This window comes from Drosophila yakuba, chromosome 2L (assembly GCF_016746365.2).
Source record: "Drosophila yakuba strain Tai18E2 chromosome 2L, Prin_Dyak_Tai18E2_2.1, whole genome shotgun sequence".
Classification (NCBI taxonomy): domain Eukaryota; kingdom Metazoa; phylum Arthropoda; class Insecta; order Diptera; family Drosophilidae; genus Drosophila; species Drosophila yakuba.
This window is the reverse complement of record NC_052527.2, coordinates 8,677,127-8,693,964: the sequence shown is the minus strand read 5'-3', so window position 1 is coordinate 8,693,964 and position 16,838 is coordinate 8,677,127. Positions and strand designations below refer to the sequence as shown.

The following is a 16,838-nucleotide window of genomic DNA, read 5'->3' as shown; positions in this document are numbered from 1 at the left end:
AAACTACCCCTAAAAGCAGGCTGTCAGTATGAAACTGAACAACTGCTGCGTTGAGTCATTTTTCGAGTGCGCGTACTTATAATTCCCAACTATTTCTGGTCGTTTGCTCATGGAGACCCTGCTCGTTTTCGTTTTTAGTTATCGCTTCTCGGCCTTATGGCTAAGATCAAAGTGTAGTATCTGTTCTTATCAGCTTAACATCTGATAGTTCCTCCATTGGAGGACAACAAATGTTAAACTGATTTTTGGAATCAGACGGAGTGCTAGGAGCTTGCTCCACCTCTGTCGCGGGTTGGCCCGGTATTGCAGTACCGCCGGGATTTCGGCCCAACTGAATAATAAATTTAAAAAAAAATCTAAATAGATAAAACTAATACAGTTCCAAAATCAGTTCGTTAAAAGAAACTAGAATTAGGTCAAACTGTGTTTTCAAATGATTTTGATATTGATTTTGGATTTTTGCCGAAAATCGATTTTCTGTGTTTTTGCGATTATAAATATCAGTATTTTGATCAGAACATTTAAAATTTAGCTCCAAATATGGAATGTCATACCTCGTTGAGCTCGTAATTAAATTTCCTATCAAACTGTGTTTTCAAAAAAAATATATATTTTTTTCAAATTTTTGGCAATTTTTGATGATGATTTTGGATTTTTGCCGAAAATCGATTTTCTGTGTTTTTGCGATTATAAATATCAGTATTTTGATCAGAAAATTCAAAATTTAGCTCCAAATATGGAATGTCATACCTCGTTGAGCTCGTAATTAAATTTCCTATCAAACTGTGTTTTCAAAAAAAATATATATTTTTTTCAAATTTTTGGCAATTTTTGATGATGATTTTGGATTTTTGCCGAAAATCGATTTTCTGTGTTTTTGCGATTATAAATATCAGTATTTTAATCAGAACATTCAAAATATAGCTCCAAATATGGAATGTCATACCTCGTTGAGCTCGTAATTAAATTTCCTATCAAACTGTGTTTTCAAAAAAAAATTATATTTTTTTCAAATTTTTTGCAATTTTGGATTGTTGCCGAAAATCGATTTTCTGTGTTTTTGCGATTATAAATATCAGTATTTTGATCAGAAAATTCAAAATTTAGCTCCAAATATGGAATGTCATACCTCGTTGAGCTCGTAATTAAATTTCCTATCGAACTGTGTTTTCAAAAAAAAATTATATTTTTTTCACATTTTTTCCAATTTTTGATGATGAGTTTGTATTTTTGCCGAAAATCGATTTTCTGTGTTTTTGCGACAATAAATTTCGGTATTTTGATCAGAACATTCAAAATATAGCTCCAAATATGGAATGTCATACCTCGTTGAGCTCGTAATTAAATTTCCTATCAAACTGTGTTTTCAAAAAAAAAATATATTTTTTTCAAATTTTTTGCAATTTTTGATGATGATTTTGGATTTTTGCCGAAAATCGATTTTCTGTGTTTTTGCGATTATAAATATCAGTATTTTGATCAGAACATTTAAAATATATCTCCAAATATGGAATGTCATACCTCGTTGTGCTCGTAATTAAATTTCCTATCAAACTGTGTTTTCAAAAAAAATATATATTTTTTTCAAATTTTTGGCAATTTTTGATGATGATTTTGGATTTTTGCCGAAAATCGATTTTCTGTGTTTTTGCGATTATAAATATCAGTATTTTGATCAGAAAATTCAAAATTTAGCTCCAAATATGGAATGTCATACCTCGTTGAGCTCGTAATTAAATTTCCTATCAAACTGTGTTTTCAAAAAAAATATATATTTTTTTCAAATTTTTGGCAATTTTTGATGATGATTTTGGATTTTTGCCGAAAATCGATTTTCTGTGTTTTTGCGATTATAAATATCAGTATTTTAATCAGAACATTCAAAATATAGCTCCAAATATGGAATGTCATACCTCGTTGAGCTCGTAATTAAATTTCCTATCAAACTGTGTTTTCAAAAAAAAATTATATTTTTTTCAAATTTTTTGCAATTTTGGATTGTTGCCGAAAATCGATTTTCTGTGTTTTTGCGATTATAAATATCAGTATTTTGATCAGAAAATTCAAAATTTAGCTCCAAATATGGAATGTCATACCTCGTTGAGCTCGTAATTAAATTTCCTATCGAACTGTGTTTTCAAAAAAAAATTATATTTTTTTCACATTTTTTCCAATTTTTGATGATGAGTTTGTATTTTTGCCGAAAATCGATTTTCTGTGTTTTTGCGACAATAAATTTCGGTATTTTGATCAGAACATTCAAAATATAGCTCCAAATATGGAATGTCATACCTCGTTGAGCTCGTAATTAAATTTCCTATCAAACTGTGTTTTCAAAAAAAAAATATATTTTTTTCAAATTTTTTGCAATTTTTGATGATGATTTTGGATTTTTGCCGAAAGTCGATTTTCTGTGTTTTTGCGATTATAAATATCAGTATTTTGATCAGAAGATTAAAAATGTAGCTCCAAATATGGAATGTCATACCTCGTTGAGCTCGTAATTAAATTTCCTATCGAACTATTTTTTTTAAAATTTTTTGCAATTTTTGATGATGATTTCGGATTTTCTGTGATTTTGCGATTATAAATATCAGAATTTTGATCAGAACATTCAAAATTTAGATCCAAGTATGGAATGTCATACCTCGTTGAGCTCGTAATTAAATTTCCGATCAAACTGTGTTTTCAAAAAAAAATTCTATTTTTTTCACATTTTTTCCAATTTTTGATGAAGATTTTGGATGAGATAAATACAATAAATAAATAAATACGCCCGGGGAGGGGGCGGGGGCCACCACGAGCATCCCGTGGGCGTCTATGGTGGTCTCGGGGTGGCTTGCGGCCACATGGGCTTTGAGATGCTTCATCCCCCGCGGCATATCAGTGTATTCTTAAACAACTAATGACTTAATCTTAGTTGGACAGCACAAGTTCAATTCTCGCTACCGGTCGAAGGAATGATAAAGGTTCAAGCTGACCGATAGCGAGCCATTTCTTCAAATTAAAATTTAAACAATTAATGACAGAAGCGATGATCTTAGCCATAAGGCCGAGAAGCGATCTACACTTTGATCTTAGCCATAAGGCCGAGAAGCTATGATCTTAGCCATAAGGCCGAGAAGCGATGATCTTAGCCATACGGCCGAGAAGCTATGATCTTAGCCATAAGGCCGAGAAGCTATGATCTTAGCCATAAGGACGAGAAGCGATCTAGACTTTGATCTTAGCCATAGGGCCGAGAAGCGATCTACACTTTGATCTTAGCCATAAGGCCGAGAAGCTATGATCTTAGCCATAAGGACGAGAAGCGATCTAGACTTTGATCTTAGCCATAAGGCCGAGAAGCTATGATCTTAGCCATAAGGACGAGAAGCGATCTAGACTTTGATCTTAGCCATAAGGCCGAGAAGCTATGATCTTAGCCATAAAGCCGAGAAGCGATGATCTTAGCCATAAGGCCGAGAAGCTATGATCTTAGCCATAAGGACGAGAAGCGATCTAGACTTTGATCTTAGCCATAAGGCCGAGAAGCTATGATCTTAGCCATAAGGCCGAGAAGCGATGATCTTAGCCATAAGGCCGAGAAACTATGATCTTAGCCATAAGGACGAGAAGCGATCTAGACCTTGATCTTAGCCATAAGGCCGAGAAGCTATGATCTTAGCCATAAGGACGAGAAGCGATCTAGACTTCTCGGCCCTATGGCTGAGATCAAAGTGTAGTTCTTTTCTGTTTTAGTGTAGTGGGAAGTCTGTTTCTTTTTATTATGTTTTTTACGAAAAAGTCCTGGTCTTTGAAATTCATTGTCTAAATTTTAAATAAAATTTTAAAATTTAAAAAGAAAATTAATTAAAGAAGCGATCAAATATCTCTGAAATTCAATCAATCAATTAATCATGGCGTCTCAGCGAGTGCACGTGTTTGCCTACCCCTTCGTGGGACCATTCCGGTGCTCCATATGCATGGATGCGTCCGGGATGCATCCCACTAGGTCGCTGGGCGAATACGGCACATACGCTGCGGCATATCAACACATAACCCGGCGCCACCCACAAGTGGTTATTACATACCGTTGCCGGGTCTGTGGCGCTGATATGCCCCGGGGTATGAAGCAGCTCAAAGCCCATGTGGCCGCGAGCCACCCCGAGACCACCACAGACGCCCACGGGATGCTTGTGGAAGCAGCCACAGCCCCGAACCCTGCCTTACCACTCCCCGCCTCCTCCCCGAGACAGTCAGCGCTGAGCCCTGTGACGACGAGAGCCAGCGAACGCGGTACGCCTGTCCCCACAAGCAGGCGCGTACTCTGCACGACGCCGAGCCGCGCCATGCTTCCCGGGAACAGGCCCCATCCTGCGCTGAGCCCCGTTGTCACAGGTGCCAGTGGACGCACTGGAAGGACTGTCGCCCCCATTCCACCAACACGACAGATGGCCCCGAGGGCACCGACCGCTGCGCGGACACCATCACCAGCCCCGCAACGGCCGCCTGCCCGCAACGTTCCCCCTGCCCCCTCGGGTCAAATAACGGGTGTGACGAGACGGCTCCTGAGAAGCGGCAACCAGCCGCCGATCTCGTCCATACCGCCCCGTTCGCCGTCCTCGTCCGTGCCGGCCCGTTCGCCGATCTCGGCCGCGCCGGCCCGTTCGCCGACCACCATCAGGATGGCGACCCCCTCCCGCACCGGTCTGGGAGTCTCGGCCCCCTCTGCTCCAAGCAGAAGGACCCCCGAAAGACCCACCAGCACCGCCACAGCGGGCAGGCCGGGAACGCCACGGCCACTGTCGTGTCGCTCAATAGCCACCCAAACTTCCCCAGTCAATAGCCCAATACAACCCCCCCCCGAAAAAGTCATCTCTTCACCCACACACAATAGCCCGACACACCCCCCCCAAACCCCCGTCAATAGTCCTGTACAACCACCCTCCGAAATAGTCATCCTACCACCCACACACAATAGCCCGACAAACCCCCCCCAAACCCACACGGACATACCCAGAGCCGCCCCCAGCAGAAGGGCCGCAATCTGCCTGATGGCCAATGCCGCGGCCACCAGGGAGGACCTGCTGAGGGCCGCCACCAGCCTTTCCGAAATGGCGGCCGCGAACCTGCCTACCCGCTCGCCCACCGGAGGTGGCGAGCCCACCTCACAGGGTAGGCGCGGACCGCAGGCACTGGCAGACGCAGCGAAGAGGATCCAGCAAATATACAGGACCAATCGACCTCGCGCCATGCGAGAAGTCCTGGGGCAGTCCTCTCCCCCCTGCGATCTGCCAGGCAGAGCTGTGTACGCCCATCTCAGGCAGATGTTCGCCAGAAATGGCGACGAGCGTGTGCGGCCCTTCAATTGGCCCGCCTGGTGCGTGCCAGGAGAAGAGGCCCGCGTGGACACGCTCGTGAGTCCCCTCACACAGGAGGAGGTGCTCGCACGCCTGAGAAGGACACACAGCTCTGCGCCGGGTCCCGATGGTGTCACCTATGGAAATTTGAAGAAAACAGACCCGAAGGCCTCCATGCTCACGGCAGTGTTTAACGCCTGCCTGAGGACAGGTCATGTCCCCGATCTGTGGAAAAAGTCTAGAACGGTCTTAATCCACAAGAAAGGGGACAGAACTGACCTGTCAAATTGGAGGCCTCTTTCCATGGGTGACACCATCCCCAAATTGTTCGCAGCCGTCATGGCAGACAGGCTGACGGCGTTCCTCACTAACGGAGGAAGGCTCAGCGAGGAGCAGAAGGGCTTCCTCCAGCACGAAGGCTGCCATGAACACAATTTTGTTCTAGGCCAAGTGCTGGAGGAGAGCAGACGCCAAGGCAAGGACCTCGTCATGGGCTGGCTGGACCTGTCCAACGCGTTCGGGTCGATTCCGCATGCCACCATCATGGACGCGGTCGCCGGTATGGGGATCCCCTCGAGGATCCGGACCATAATAAACCAGTTGGCCACCGGCGCCGCGACCACCGCCAAAACCATTGATGGCATGTCGGAAGAGATCCCGATCGAAGCGGGGGTCAGACAGGGCTGCCCAGCCAGCCCAATCCTCTTCAACATCGCAATAGAGCGGGTACTTCGCAAAATCAAAACCGTCAACGCGGGGTACCTGCTCTATGGGAGCCGCATTAGCCCGCTGGCGTACGCCGATGATCTGGTGCTAATTGCGAGCTCCCCAGAGGAGATGAGGTCCTTGCTGCGTGCTGCGGACGACGCCGCAATAGAAGCCGGTCTGCACTTCAACCCCAAGAAGTGCGCGACCCTACACCTCACGGGGAAGAAATCCTCGCGGAGGGCAGTGCAGACCGGCTTCCTCGTCCGTGGCACGCCAATACCGGCTATGACGGAGGGGGATGCCTACGAATATCTCGGCATCCCCGTGGGTCTAAACGTGGACCAAACACCCAGGGCAGCGATGGAAGCGATAGTTGGGGACATCGCCAAGATAGATGACTCGCTGCTCGCCCCGTGGCAAAAGATCGACGCGGCCCGCACCTTCGTGGCACCGAAGCTTGACTTCGTGCTACGAAGTGGCGCCACCTTGCGGGCCCCGCTGCGTCATCTGGATACAGTCATTAAAAAACACATTAAAAAATGGCTGTATCTGCCGCAGAGGGCGAGCGCGGAGGTAGTATACACCCCGCTGAAGAAAGGTGGAGCGGGCATACTACCTTCATCTATATTGGCTGATGTCCTAACTATCGCCCAGGCTCACCGCATGGTGTCCTGCCCTGGGGAGGTCGTCTCCCGGATTGCAAGTGAGGGCCTGAGAGAAGCGGTAAAGCGAAAAATAAACCGGGAGCCATCCGGCGACGAGATGGCCCACTTTCTCTCAGGCTCCACTCTATCCGGGGAGACAGCCAGCTTTGGCGACGCCGGATTCTGGTCGAGGGTGAGGATGGCCACCAAAACGCAAGCTGTGCATCTGGGGGTGCGTTGGGCCTGGAGAGGAGGTGAGCTACTGGTCGAGAGTAGAGGACAAAGAAACCGACCAGTGGCCACCGACTCGAACTCCAGGTCGCAACTCATCCAACGTCTCCGATGCGCAGCTCAGGATGAGTTCCTGACCATCCTCATAAATAAACCCGACCAGGGGAAGGTGGCGAAGCTCTCCACGCTAACCCCAGTCAGCAACGCGTTCATGCGCGACGGTAGCTTCACCAGGTTTGCTGACTGGCGGTTTATCCACAGAGCCCGACTGGGAGTCCTCCCAGTCAACGGAGCGATCCGATGGGGCAGCGGCGACAAGCGCTGCCGGGTCTGTGGATATCAGCTGGAGAGCGTTCCACACGTGTTGTGCCACTGCATGCACCACTCAAACGCAATGCAGCAGAGGCACAACGCGGTGATGGATCGCCTCGCCAAGGCTGGCTCACGGCTGGGGACCCCCAGGGTGAACTGCCGCGTGGAAGGGGTCGCCGAGGACATGGCGGCCCTCAGGCCGGACCTGGTATGGCGCGACGAACGGAGCAGAAAAATCGTCATAGTTGACGTGACTGTTCCGTTCGAGAACGGGGCTGAAGCGTTTGACAACGCGAGGGGCGAGAAAGAAGAAAAATACCGCCCCCTAGCTGAAGCCCTGCGCGCCATGGGATACCAGGTAAAACTGGAGGCATTCATTGTCGGAGCCTTGGGCTCGTGGGACCCTAAAAACGAAAGGGTCCTTAAGACTTTGGGTGTCTCCAGGTTTTATGCTGGCCTGATGCGCAGACTGATGGTGGCCGACACCATCAGGTGGTCCCGGGACATTTATGTGGAGCATGTATCCGGGATCAGGCAGTTCACCCTGCCAAGTGGAGCTCCCCCAAACTAAAAAACTAAAAACTAAAAATAAATAAATATAACAAATTTAAAAAAGAAAATAATAAAAATAAGAAATTCTGAAAAAATTATATACCTTAAAATCTAAATCGAAAATAAATGTTGGAAACAAAAAAAAAATAATAATAATAATAAAAACCAAACGAAAACCCGGCCTGCCCCAGAGGCAGGTAAACATTTACTGGCCATATGGCTAATTTTTTTAATCTGTTCTTATCAGCTTAACATCTGATAGTTCCTCCATTGGAGGACAACAAATGTTAAACTGATTTTTGGAATCAGACGGAGTGCTAGGAGCTTGCTCCACCTCTGTCGCGGGTTGGCCCGGTATTGCAGTACCGCCGGGATTTCGGCCCAACTGAATAATAAATTTAAAAAAAATCTAAGTAGATTAAACAAATACAGTTCCAAAATCAGTTGGTTAAAAGAAACTAGAATTAGGCCAAACTGTTTTCAAAAAAAAAATATATTTTTTTCACTTTTTTTGCAATTTTTGATGATGATTTTGGATTTTTGCCGAAAATCGATTTTCTGTGTTTTCGCGAGTATAAATATCAGTATTTTGATCAGAACATTCAAAATTTAGATCCAAATATGGAATGTCATACCTCGTTGAGCTCGTAATTAAATTTCCTATCGAACTGTGTTTTCAAAAAAAAATTATATTTTTTTTCAAATTTTTTGCAATTTTTGATGATGATTTTGGATTTTTGCCGAAAATCGATTTTCTGTGTTTTTGCGATTATAAATATCAGTATTTTGATCAGAACATTCAAAATTTAGCTCCAAATATGGAATGTCATACCTCGTTGAGCTCGTAATTAAATTTCCTATCAAACTGTGTTTTCAAAAAAAAATTATATTTTTTTCAAATTTTTTGCAATTTTTGATGATGATTTTGGATTTTTGCCGAAAATCGATTTTCTGTGTTTTTGCGATTATAAATATCAGTATTTTGATCAGAACATTCAAAATTTAGCTCCAAATATGGAATGTCATACCTCGTTGAGCTCGTAATTAAATTTACTATCGAACTGTGTTTTCAAAAAAAAATTATATTTTTTTTCAAATTTTTTGCAATTTTTGATGATGATTTTGGATTTTTGCCGAAAATCGATTTTCTGTGTTTTTGCGATTATAAATATCAGTATTTTGATCAGAACATTCAAAATTTAGCTCCAAATATGGAATGTCATACCTCGTTGAGCTCGTAATTAAATTTCCTATCGAACTGTGTTTTAAAAAAAAAATTAAATTTTTTTCAAATTTTTTGCAATTTTTGATGATGATTTTGGATTTTTGCCGAAAATCGATTTTCTGTGTTTTTGCGATTATAAATATCAGTATTTTAATCAGAACATTCAAAATTTAGCTCCAAATATGGAATGTCATACCTCGTTGAGCTCGTAATTAAATTTCCTATCGAACTGTGTTTTCAAAAAAAAATTATATTTTTTTTCAAATTTTTTGCAATTTTTGATGATGATTTTGGATTTTTGCCGAAAATCGATTTTCTGTGTTTTTGCGATTATAAATATCAGTATTTTGATCAGAACATTCAAAATTTAGCTCCAAATATGGAATGTCATACCTCGTTGAGCTCGTAATTAAATTTCCTATCAAACTGTGTTTTCAAAAAAAAATTATATTTTTTTCAAATTTTTTGCAATTTTTGATGACGATTTTTGCCGAAAATCGATTTTCTGTGTTTTTGCGATTATAAATATCAGTATTTTGATCAGAACATTCAAAATTTAGATCCAAATATGGAATGTCATACCTCGTTGAGCTCGTAATTAAATTTCCAATCGAATTGTGTTTTCAAAAAAAAATTATATTTTTTTTTCACATTTTTTGCAATTTTTGATGATGATTTTGGATTTTTGCCGAAAATCGATTTTCTGTGTTTTTGCGATTATAAATATCAGTATTTTGATCAGAACATTCAAAATTTAGCTCCAAATATGGAATGTCATACCTCGTTGAGCTCGTAATTAAATTTCCTATCGAACTGTGTTTTAAAAAAAAAATTAAATTTTTTTCAAATTTTTTGCAATTTTTGATGATGATTTTGGATTTTTGCCGAAAATCGATTTTCTGTGTTTTTGCGATTATAAATATCAGTATTTTAATCAGAACATTCAAAATTTAGCTCCAAATATGGAATGTCATACCTCGTTGAGCTCGTAATTAAATTTCCTATCGAACTGTGTTTTCAAAAAAAAATTATATTTTTTTTCAAATTTTTTGCAATTTTTGATGATGATTTTGGATTTTTGCCGAAAATCGATTTTCTGTGTTTTTGCGATTATAAATATCAGTATTTTGATCAGAACATTCAAAATTTAGCTCCAAATATGGAATGTCATACCTCGTTGAGCTCGTAATTAAATTTCCTATCAAACTGTGTTTTCAAAAAAAAATTATATTTTTTTCAAATTTTTTGCAATTTTTGATGACGATTTTTGCCGAAAATCGATTTTCTGTGTTTTTGCGAGTATAAATATCAGTATTTTGATCAGAACATTCAAAATTTAGATCCAAATATGGAATTTCATACCTCGTTGAGCTCGTAATTAAATTTCCTATCGAACTGTGTTTTCAAAAAAAAATTATATTTTTTTCAAATTTTTTGCAATTTTTGATGATGATTTTGGATTTTTGCCGAAAATCGATTTTCTGTGTTTTTGCGATTATAAATATCAGTATTTTGATCAGAACATTCAAAATTTAGCTCCAAATATGGAATGTCATACCTCGTTGAGCTCGTAATTAAATTTCCTATCAAACTGTGTTTTCAAAAAAAAATTATATTTTTTTCAAATTTTTTGCAATTTTTGATGATGATTTTGGATTTTTGCCGAAAATCGATTTTCTGTGTTTTTGCGATTATAAATATCAGTATTTTGATCAGAACATTCAAAATTTAGCTCCAAATATGGAATGTCATACCTCGTTGAGCTCGTAATTAAATTTCCTATCGAACTGTGTTTTCAAAAAAAAATTATATTTTTTTTCAAATTTTTTGCAATTTTTGATGATGATTTTGGATTTTTGCCGAAAATCGATTTTCTGTGTTTTTGCGATTATAAATATAAGTATTTTGATCAGAACATTCAAAATTTAGATCCAAATATGGAATGTCATACCTCGTTGAGTTTGTTATTAAATTTCCTATCGAACTGTGTTTTAAAAAAAAAATTATATTTTCTCAAATTTTTTGCAATTTTTGATGATGTTTTTGGATTTTTGCCGAAAATCGATTTTCTGTGTTTTTGCGAATATAAATTTCAGTATTTTGATCAGAACATTCAAAATTTAGCTCCAAATATGGAATGTCATACCTCGTTGAGCTCGTAATTAAATTTCCTATCAAACTGTGTTTTCAAAAAAAAAATATATTTTTTTCAAATTTTTTGCAATTTTTGATGACGATTTTTGCCGAAAATCGATTTTCTGTGTTTTTGCGAATATAAATTTCAGTATTTTGATCAGAACATTCAAAATTTAGCTCCAAATATGGAATGTCATACCTCGTTGAGCTCGTAATTAAATTTCCTATCAAACTGTGTTTTCAAAAAAAAATTATATTTTTTTCAAATTTTTTGCAATTTTTGATGACGATTTTTGCCGAAAATCGATTTTCTGTGTTTTTGCGAATATAAATTTCAGTATTTTGATCAGAACATTCAAAATTTAGCTCCAAATATGGAATGTCATACCTCGTTGAGCTCGTAATTAAATTTCCTATCAAACTGTGTTTTCAAAAAAAAATTATATTTTCTCAAATTTTTTGCAATTTTTGATGATGTTTTTGGATTTTTGCCGAAAATCGATTTTCTGTGTTTTTGCGAATATAAATTTCAGTATTTTGATCAGAACATTCAAAATTTAGCTCCAAATATGGAATGTCATACCTCGTTGAGCTCGTAATTAAATTTCCTATCAAAATGTGTTTTCAAAAAAAAATTATATTTTTTTCACATTTTTTCCAATTTTTGATGAAGATTTTGGTTAATTATATCCATTACGTTTACAAATTATTCCCAACTTGTTTTGGTTTAATTTGCACCCCGCACTCTCGCAGTTAGAGGACTGTTGCCTCGGGGAGGGGGCGGGGGCCTCCACGAGCATCCCGTGGGCGTCTATGGTGGTCTCGAGGTGGCTCGCGGCCACATGGGCTTTGAGATGCTTCATCCCCCGCGGCATATCAGTGTATTCTTAAACAACTAATGACTTAATCTTAGTTGGACAGCACAAGTTCAATTCTCGCTACCGGTCGAAGGAATGATAAAGGTTCAAGCTGACCGATAGCGAGCAATTTCTTCAAATTAAAATTTAAACAATTAATGACAGAAGCGATGATCTTAGCCATAAGTCCGAGAAGCGATCTACACTTTGATCTTAGCCATAAGGCCGAGAAGCTATGATCTTAGCCATAAGGCCAAGAAGCGATCTAGACATTGATCTAAGCCATAAGGCCGAGAAGCTATGATCTTAGCCATAAGGACGAGAAGCGATCTAGACTTTGATCTTAGCCATAAGGCCGAGAAGCTAGATCTTAGCCATAAGGCCGAGAAGCTATGATCTTAGCCATAAGGCCAAGAAGCAATCTAGACTTTGATCTTAGCCATAAGGCCGAGAAGCGATCTACACTTTGATCTTAGCCATAAGGCCGAGAAGCTATGATCTTAGACATAAGGCCGAGAGGTGATGATCTTAGCCATAAGGCCGAGAAGCTATGATCTTAGCCATAAGGCCAAGAAGCGATCTAGACTTTGATCTTAGCCATAAGGCCGAGAAGCTATGATCTTAGCCATAAGGCCGAGAAGCGATCTAGACTTTGATCTTAGCCATAAGGCCGAGAAGCGATGATCTTAGCCATAAGGCCGAGAAGCGATGATCTTAGCCATTAGGCCGAGAAGCTATGATCTTAGCCATAAGGCCGAGAAGCGATGATCTTAGCCATAAGGCCGAGAAGCTATGATCTTAGCCATAAGGCCAAGAAGCGATCTAGACTTTGATCTTAGCCATAAGGCCAAGAAGCGATCTACACTTTGATCTTAGCCATAAAGCCGAGAAGCTATGATCTTAGCCATAAGGCCGAGAAGCTATGATCTTAGCCATAAGGCCAAGAAGCAATCTAGACTTTGATCTTAGCCATAAGGCCGAGAAGCGATGATCTTAGCCATTAGGCCGAGAAGCTATGATCTTAGCCATAAGGCCGAGAAGCGATGATCTTAGCCATAAGACCGAGAAGCTATGATCTTAGCCATAAGGCCGAGAAGCGATCTAGACTTTGATCTTAGCCATAAGGCCGAGAAGCGATGATCTTAGCCATAAGGCCGAGAAGCTATGATCTTAGCCATAAGGACGAGAAGCGATCTAGACTTTGATCTTAGCCATAAGGCCGAGAAGCGATCTACACTTTGATCTTAGCCATAAGGCCGAGAAGCTATGATCTTAGCCATAAGGCCAAGAAGCGATCTAGACTTTGATCTTAGCCATAAGGCCAAGAAGCGATCTACACTTTGATCTTAGCCATAAAGCCGAGAAGCTATGATCTTAGCCATAAGGACGAGAAGCGATCTAGACTTTGATCTTAGCCATAAGGCCGAGAAGCTATGATCTTAGCCATAAGGCCGAGAAGCTATGATCTTAGCCATAAGGACGAGAAGCGATCTAGACTTTGATCTTAGCCATAAGGCCGAGAAGCTATGATCTTAGCCATAAGGCCGAGAATCTATGATCTTAGCCATAAGGCCAAGAAGCGATCTAGACTTTGATCTTAGCCATAAGGCCGAGAAGCGATCTACACTTTGATCTTAGCCATAAGGCCGAGAAGCTATGATATTAGCCATAAGGCCAAGAAGCGATCTAGACTTTGATCTTAGCCATAAGGCCGAGAAGCGATCTACACTTTGATCTTAGCCATAAGGCCGAGAAGCTATGATCTTAGCCATAAGGCCGAGAAGCTATGATCTTAGCCATAAGGCCAAGAAGCAATCTAGACTTTGATCTTAGCCATAAGGCCGAGAAGCCATGATCTTAGCCATAAGGACGAGAAGCGATCTAGACTTTGATCTTAGCCATAAGGCCGAGAAGCTAGATCTTAGCCATACGGCCGAGAAGCGATCTAGACTTTGATCTTAGCCATAAGGCCGAGAAGCTAGATCTTAGCCATACGGCCGAGAAGCGATGATCTTAGCCATAAGGCCGAGAAGCTATGATCTTAGCCATAAGGCCAAGAAGCAATCTAGACTTTGATCTTAGCCATAAGGCCGAGAAGCTATGATCTTAGCCATAAGGACGAGAAGCGATCTAGACTTTGATCTTAGCCATAAGGCCGAGAAGCGATCTACACTTTGATCTTAGCCATAAGGCCGAGAAGCTATGATCTTAGCCATAAGGCCAAGAAACGATCTAGACTTTGATCTTAGCCATAAGGCCGAGAAGCGATCTACACTTTGATCTTAGCCATAAGGCCGAGCAGCTGTGATCTTAGCCATAAGGACGAGAAGCGATCTAGACTTTGATCTTAGCCATAAGGCCGAGAAGCTAGATCTTAGCCATACGGCCGAGAAGCGATGATCTTAGCCATAAGGACGAGAAGCGATCTAGACTTTGATCTTAGCCATAAGGCCGAGAAGCTATGATCTTAGCCATAAGGACGAGAAGCGATCTAGACTTTGATCTTAGCCATAAGGCCGAGAAGCTATGATCTTAGCCATAAGGCCGAGAAGCTATGATCTTAGCCATAAGGCCAAGAAGCGATCTAGACTTTGATCTTAGCCATAAGGCCGAGAAGCGATCTACACTTTGATCTTAGCCATAAGGCCGAGAAGCTATGATATTAGCCATAAGGCCAAGAAGCGATCTAGACTTTGATCTTAGCCATAAGGCCGAGAAGCGATCTACACTTTGATCTTAGCCATAAGGCCGAGAAGCTATGATCTTAGCCATAAGGCCAAGAAGCGATTTAGACTTTGATCTTAGCCATAAGGCCGAGAAGCGATCTACACTTTGATCTTAGCCATAAGGGCGAGAAGCTATGATCTTAGCCATAAGGACGAGAAGCGATCTAGACTTTGATCTTAGCCATAAGGCCGAGAAGCTAGATCTTAGCCATACGGCCGAGAAGCGATGATCTTAGCCATAAGGCCGAGAAGCTATGATCTTAGCCATAAGGCCAAGAAGCAATCTAGACTTTGATCTTAGCCATAAGGCCGAGAAGCTATGATCTTAGCCATAAGGACGAGAAGCGATCTAGACTTTGATCTTAGCCATAAGGCCGAGAAGCTAGATCTTAGCCATACGGCCGAGAAGCGATGATCTTAGCCATAAGGCCGAGAAGCTATGATCTTAGCCATAAGGCCAAGAAGCGATCTAGACTTTGATCTTAGCCATAAGGCCGAGAAGCGATCTACACTTTGATCTTAGCCATAAGGCCGAGAAGCTATGATCTTAGCCATAAGGCCAAGAAGCGATCTAGACTTTGATCTTAGCCATAAGGCCAAGAAGCGATCTACACTTTGATCTTAGCCATAAAGCCGAGAAGCTATGATCTTAGCCATAAGGACGAGAAGCGATCTAGACTTTGATCTTAGCCATAAGGCCGAGAAGCTATGATCTTAGCCATAAGGCCGAGAAGCTATGATCTTAGCCATAAGGACGAGAAGCGATCTAGACTTTGATCTTAGCCATAAGGCCGAGAAGCTATGATCTTAGCCATAAGGACGAGAAGCGATCTAGACTTTGATCTTAGCCATAAGGCCGAGAAGCGATCTACACTTTGATCTTAGCCATAAGGCCGAGAAGCTATGATATTAGCCATAAGGCCAAGAAGCGATCTAGACTTTGATCTTAGCCATAAGGCCGAGAAGCGATCTACACTTTGATCTTAGCCATAAGGCCGAGCAGCTGTGATCTTAGCCATAAGGACGAGAAGCGATCTAGACTTTGATCTTAGCCATAAGGCCGAGAAGCTAGATCTTAGCCATACGGCCGAGAAGCGATGATCTTAGCCATAAGGCCGAGAAGCTATGATCTTAGCCATAAGGCCAAGAAGCAATCTAGACTTTGATCTTAGCCATAAGGCCGAGAAGCTATGATCTTAGCCATAAGGACGAGAAGCGATCTAGACTTTGATCTTAGCCATAAGGCCGAGAAGCTATGATCTTAGCCATAAGGCCGAGAAGCTATGATCTTAGCCATAAGGCCAAGAAGCGATCTAGACTTTGATCTTAGCCATAAGGCCGAGAAGCGATCTACACTTTGATCTTAGCCATAAGGCCGAGAAGCTATGATATTAGCCATAAGGCCAAGAAGCGATCTAGACTTTGATCTTAGCCATAAGGCCGAGAAGCGATCTACACTTTGATCTTAGCCATAAGGCCGAGCAGCTGTGATCTTAGCCATAAGGACGAGAAGCGATCTAGACTTTGATCTTAGCCATAAGGCCGAGAAGCTAGATCTTAGCCATACGGCCGAGAAGCGATGATCTTAGCCATAAGGACGAGAAGCGATCTAGACTTTGATCTTAGCCATAAGGCCGAGAAGCTATGATCTTAGCCATAAGGACGAGAAGCGATCTAGACTTTGATCTTAGCCATAAGGCCGAGAAGCTATGATCTTAGCCATAAGGCCGAGAAGCTATGATCTTAGCCATAAGGCCAAGAAGCGATCTAGACTTTGATCTTAGCCATAAGGCCGAGAAGCGATCTACACTTTGATCTTAGCCATAAGGCCGAGAAGCTATGATATTAGCCATAAGGCCAAGAAGCGATCTAGACTTTGATCTTAGCCATAAGGCCGAGAAGCGATCTACACTTTGATCTTAGCCATAAGGCCGAGAAGCTATGATCTTAGCCATAAGGCCAAGAAGCGATTTAGACTTTGATCTTAGCCATAAGGCCGAGAAGCGATCTACACTTTGATCTTAGCCATAAGGGCGAGAAGCTATGATCTTAGCCATAAGGACGAGAAGCGATCTAGACTTTGATCTTAGCCATAAGGCCGAGAA

The 16,838-nt window shown here is 41.6% G+C and overlaps 2 non-coding genes across 2 annotated transcripts; both read left to right on the top strand.

Moving 5' to 3' along the window:
- Positions 1 to 140: 140 nt before the first annotated feature.
- Positions 141 to 336, top strand: LOC6527739. Its single transcript, XR_005560459.1, has one exon. It is a non-coding gene; the product is annotated as a U2 spliceosomal RNA (small nuclear RNA).
- Positions 337 to 7,989: 7,653 nt separating this feature from the next.
- On the top strand, positions 7,990 to 8,179 carry LOC120320878. Its single transcript, XR_005560444.1, has one exon. It is a non-coding gene; the product is annotated as a U2 spliceosomal RNA (small nuclear RNA).
- Positions 8,180 to 16,838: the final 8,659 nt, after the last annotated feature.